This window comes from Pinus tabuliformis, chromosome 7 (assembly GCF_031772625.1).
Source record: "Pinus tabuliformis cultivar Carrire ecotype Pingquan chromosome 7, CPIR1, whole genome shotgun sequence".
Taxonomy (NCBI): domain Eukaryota; kingdom Viridiplantae; phylum Streptophyta; class Pinopsida; order Pinales; family Pinaceae; genus Pinus; species Pinus tabuliformis.
The window spans coordinates 1,635,609,056-1,635,614,601 of record NC_142293.1 but is presented as its reverse complement, the minus strand read 5'-3'; positions in this window follow the sequence as shown (position 1 = coordinate 1,635,614,601).

Below are 5,546 nucleotides of genomic sequence, written 5' to 3'. Positions count from 1 at the left end.
CGTTTGCCCGGCTCTCCCTTGTCGGTTCGTTTCGGTCGTTCGGGCGCCCATGCAAAATCGTTCGGGCGGGTCGTTTGAGGGCGCCCGTGTGAACTCGTTCGGGCGGGTCGTTCGGGTGGGTCGTTCGGGCGGGTCGTTTGAGGGCGCCCGTGTGAACTCGTTCGGGTGGGTCGTTCGGGTGGGTCGTTCGGGCGGGTCGTTTGAGGGCGCCCGGGTGAACTCGTTCGAGCAGGTCGTTCGGGCGGGTCGTTCGGGTGAGTCGTTCGGGCGGGTCGTTTGAGGGCGCCCGTGTGAATTCGTTCGGGCGGGTCGTTCGGGCGAGGGCCGTATCAAAAATGCTAAGTTGTGACCTGAGGTTGGCTTTGTGCACGTTCGTGCAGCTCGTTTGCCCGACTCTCCCTTGTCGGTTCGTTTCGGTCGTTCGGGCGCCCATGCAAAATCGTTCGGGCGGGTCGTTCGTGTGGGTCGTTCGGGCGGTTCGTTTGAGGGCGCCCGTGTGAACTCGTTCGGGTGGGTCGTTCGGGCGGGTCGTTTGAGGGCGCCCATGTGAACTTGTTCAGGCGAGTCATTTGAGGGCGCCCGGGTGAACTCGTTCAGGCGGGTCGTTCGGGTGAGTCGTTCGGGCGGGTCGTTCGGGCGAGTCGTTCGGGCGGGTCGTTCGGGTGAGTCGTTCGGGCGGGTCGTTTGAGGGTGCCCGCGTGAATTCGTTCGGGCGGGTCGTTCGGGCAAGGGCCGTATCAAAAATGCTAAGTTGTGACCCGAGGTTGGCTTTGTGCACTTTCGTGCAGCTCGTTTGCCCGGCTCTCCCTTGTCGGTTCGTTTCGGTCGTTCAGGCGCCCATGCAAAATCGTTCCGGCAGGTCGTTTGAGGGCGCCAGTGTGAACTCGTTCGGGGGGGTCGTTCGGGCGGGTCGTTTGAGGGCGCCCGTGTGAACTCGTTCGGGCGGGTCGTTTGAGGGCGCCCGTGTGAACTCGTTCGGGCGGGTCGTTCGGGTGGGTCGTTCGGGCGGGTCGTTTGAGGGCGCCCGGGTGAACTCGTTCGGGCGAGGGCCGTATCAAAAATGCTAAGTTGTGACCTGAGGTTGGCTTTGTGCACGTTCGTGCAGCTCGTTTGCCCGGCTCTCCCTTGTCGGTTCGTTTCGGTCGTTCGGGCGCCCATGAAAAATCGTTCGGGCGGGTCGTTTGAGGGCGCCTGTGTCAACTCGTTCGGGTGGGTCGTTTGAGGGCGCCCGTGTGAACTCGTTCAGGTGGGTCGTTCGGGTGGGTCGTTCGGGCGGGTCGTTTGAGGGCGCCTGTGTGAACTCGTTTGGGTGGGTCGTTCGGGTGGGTCGTTCGGGCGGGTCGTTTGAGGGCGCCCGTGTGAACTCGTTGGGGCGGGTCGTTCGGGTGGGTCGTTTGGGCGGGTCGTTTGAGGGCGCCTTTGTGAGCTCGTTCGGGCGGGTCATTTGAGGGCGCTCGTGTGAACATTTAGGGCCGGTCGTTCGGGCGGGTCGTTCGGGTGGGTCGTTCGGGCGGGTCGTTTGAGGGCGCCCGTGTGAGCTCGTTCGGGTGGGTCATTCCGGCAGATCGTTTGAGGGCGCCCGTGTGAACTCGTTTGGGTGGGTCGTTCGGGCGGGTCGTTTGAGGGTGCCCGTTTCGGGCGAGGGCGTGCCCGGGCGAACGAGCCCGTATAAAAAATGCTAAGTTGTGACCCGAGGTTGGCTTTGTGCACGTTCATGCAGCTCGTTTGCCTGGCTCTCCCTTGCCGGTTCGTTTCGGTCGTTCGGGCGGGTCGTTTGAGGGCGCCCGTGTGAACTCGTTCGGGCGGGTCGTTCGGGCGAGGGCGCGCCTGGGCGAACGAGCCCGTATAAAAAATGCTAAGTTGTGACCCGAGGTTGGCTTTGTGCACGTTCGTGCAGCTCGTTTGCCCGGCTCTCCCTTGTCGCTTCGTTTCGGTCGTTCGGGCGGGTCGTTTGAGGGCGCCCGCTTGAACTCGTTCGGGCGAGAATGCGCCCGGGCGAACGAGCCCGTACCAAAAATGCGAAGTTGTGACCCGAGGTTGGCTTTGTGCACGCTCGTGCAGCTCGTTTGACCCGCTCTCCCTTGTCGCTTCGTTTCGGTCGTTCGGGCGGGTCGTTTGAGGGCGCCCGCGTGAACTCGTTCAGGCGAGGGCGCGCCCGGGCGAACGAGCCCGTATCAAAAATGCTAAGTTGTGACCCGAGGTTGGCTTTGTGCACGCTCGTGCAGCTCGTTTGCCCGGCTCTCCCTTGTCGCTTCGTTTCGGTCGTTCGGGCGAGTCGTTTGAGGGCGCCCGTGTGAACTCGTTCGGGCGGGTCGTTTGAGGGCGCCCGTGTGAACTCGTCCGGGTGGGTCGTTCGGGCGAGGGCGTGCCCGGGCTAACGAGCCCGTATCAAAAATGCTAAGTTGTGACCCGAGGTTGGCTTTGTGCACGCTCGTGCAGCTCGTTTGCCCGGCTCTCCCTTGTCGCTTCGCTTCGACCGTTCGGGCAGGTCGTTTGAGGGCGCCCGCGTGAACTCGTTTGTGCGGGTCGTTCGGGCGAGGGCACGTCCGGGCGAACGAGCCCGTATCAAAAATTCTAAGTTGTGACCCGAGGTTGGCTTTGTGCACGCTCGTGCAGCTCGTTTTCCCGGCTCTCCCTTGTCGCTTCTCTTCGGCCGTTCGGGCGGGTCGTTTTAGGGCGCCCGCGTGAACTCGTTCGTGCGGGTCGTTCGGGCGAGGGCGCGCCCGGGCGAACGAGCCCGTATCAAAAATGCTAAGTTGTGACCCGAGGTTGGCTTTGTGCATGCTCGTGCAACTCGTTTGCCCGGCTCTCCCTTGTCGCTTCGCTTCGATCGTTCGGGCGGGTCGTTTGAGGGCGCCCGCGTGAACTCGTCCGGGCGGGTCGTTCGGGCGAGGGCGCGCCCGGGCGAACGAGCCCGTATCAAAAATGCTAAGTTGTTACCCGAGGTTGGCTTTGTGCATGCTCGTGCAGCTCGTTTGCCCGGCTCTCCCTTGTCGCTTCGCTTCGGTCGTTCAGGCGGGTCGTTTGAGGGCGCCCGCGTGAACTCGTCCGGGTGGGTCGCTCGGGCGAGGGTGCGCCCGGGCGAACGAGCCCGTATCAAAAATGCTAAGTTGTGACCCGAGGTTGGCTTTGTGCACGCTCGTGCAGCTCGTTTGCCCGGCTCTCCCTTGTCGCTTCGCTTCGGCCGTTCGGGCGGGTCGTTTGAGGGCGCCCGCGTGAACTCGTTCGTGCGGGTCGTTCGAGCGAGGGCGCTCCCGGGCGAACGAGCCCGTATCAAAAATGCTAAGTTGTGACCCGAGGTTGGCTTTGTGCACGCTCGTGCAGCTCGTTTGCCCGGCTCTCCCTTGTTGCTTCGCTTCGGCCGTTCGGGCGGGTCGTTTGAGGGCACCCGTGTGAACTCGTTCGTGCGGGTCGTTCAGGCGAGGGCGCACCCGGACGAACGAGCCCGTATCAAAAATGCTAAGTTGTGACCCGAGGTTGGATTTGTGCACGCTCGTGCAGCTCGTTTGCCCGGCTCTCCCTTGTCGCTTCGTTTCGGTCGTTCGGGTGGGTCGTTTGAGGGCGCCCGCGTGAACTCGTTCGGGCGGGTCGTTCGGGCGAGGGCGCGCCCGGGCGAACGAGCCCGTATAAAAAATGCTAAGTTGTGACCCGAGGTTGGCTTTGTGCACGCTCGTGCAGCTCGTTTGCCCGGCTCTCCCTTGTCGCTTCGCTTCGGCCGTTCGGGCGGGTCGTTTGAGGGCGCCCGCGTGAACTCGTTCATGCGGGTCGTTCGGGCGAGGGCGCGCCCGGGTGAACGATCCCGTATAAAAAATGCTAAGTTGTGACCCGAGGTTGGCTTTGTGCACGCTCGTGCAGCTCGTTTGCCCGGCTCTCCCTTGTCGCTTCGCTTCGGCCGTTCGGGTGGGTCGTTTGAGGGCGCCCGCGTGAACTCGTTCGTGCGGGTCGTTCGGGCGAGGGCGCGCCCGGGCGAACGAGCCCGCATCAAAAATGCTAAGTTGTGACCCGAGGTTGGCTTTGTGCACGCTCGTGCAGCTCGTTTGCCCGGCTCTCCCTTATCGCTTCGCTTCGGTCGTTCAGGCGGGTCGTTTGAGGGCGCCCGCGTGAACTCGTCCGGTCAGGTCGTTCGGGCGAGGGCGCGCCCGGGCGAACGAGCCCGTATCAAAAATGCTAAGTTGTGACCCAAGGTTGGCTTTGTGCACGCTCGTGCAGCTCGTTTGCCCGGCTCTCCCTTGTCGCTTCGCTTCGGCCGTTCGGGCAGGTCGTTTGAGGGCGCCCGCGTGAACGCGTTCGTGCGGGTCGTTTGGGCGAGGGCGCGCCCGGGCGAACGAGCCCGTATCAAAAATGCTAAGTTGTGACCCGAGGTTGGCTTTGTGCACGCTCGTGCAGCTCGTTTGCCCGGCTCTCCCTTGTCGCTTCGCTTCGGCCGTTCGGGCGGGTCGTTTGAGGGCGCCCGCGTGAACTCGTTCGTGCGGGTCGTTCAGGCGAGGGCGCTCCTGGGCGAACGAGCCCGTATCAAAAATGCTAAGTTGTGACCCGAGGTTGGCTTTGTGCACGCTCGTGCAGCTCGTTTGCCCGGCTCTCCCTTGTCGCTTCGCTTCGGCCATTCGGGCGAGGGCGCGCCCAGGCGAACGAGCCCGTGTCAAAAATGCTAAGTTGTGACCCGGGGTTGGCTTTGTGCACGTTCGTGCAGCTCGTTTGCTCGGCTCTCCGTTGTCGCTTCGTTTCTGTCTTTCTGGCGGGTCGTTTGAGGGCGCCCGTGTGAACTCGTTCGGGCGGGTCGTTCGGGGGAGGCCGCGCCCTGGCGAACGAGCCCGTATCAAAAATGCTAAGTTGTGACCCCAGGTTGGCTTTGTGCACGTTCGTGCAGCTCGTTTGCCCGGCTCTCCCTTGTCGCTTCGTTTCGGTCGTTTGGGCATGTCGTTTGAGGGCGCCCGTGTGAACTCGTTCGGGCGGGTCGTTCGGGCGAGGCCGCGCTCGGGCGAACGAGCCCGTATCAAAAATGCTAAGTTGTGACCCGAGGTTGGCTTTTTGCACGTTCGTGCAGCTCGTTTGCCCGGCTCTCCTTTGTGGCTTCGTTTCGGTCGTTCGGGCGCCCATGCAAAATCGTTCGGGCGGGTCGTTTGAGGGCGCCCGTGTGAACTTGTTCGGGCGGGTCGTTCGGTCGAGGGCGCGCCCGGGCCAACGAGCCCCGTATCAAAAATGCTAAGTTGTGACCCGAGGTTGGCTTTCTGCACGTTCGTGCAGCTCGTTTGATCGGCTCTCCCTTGTGGCTTCGTTTCGGTCGTTCGGGCGCCCATGCAAATTCGTTCGGGCGAGGGTGCGCACGGGCCAACGAGCCCGTATGAAAAATGCTAAGTTGTGACCCGAGGTTGGCTTTGTGCATGTTCTTGCTGCTCCTTTGCCTAGCTCTCCCTTGCTGCTTCGTTTCGGTCATGCGGGGGCTCATTCAAACTCCAGATGATACCAGCGACAGGCTTTCTTTCCGTGTGAAAGGTGGGTTGGTAATTGAGTTGTGTTTTCGCGTTTGCCTGAACGACGGCCTTGGG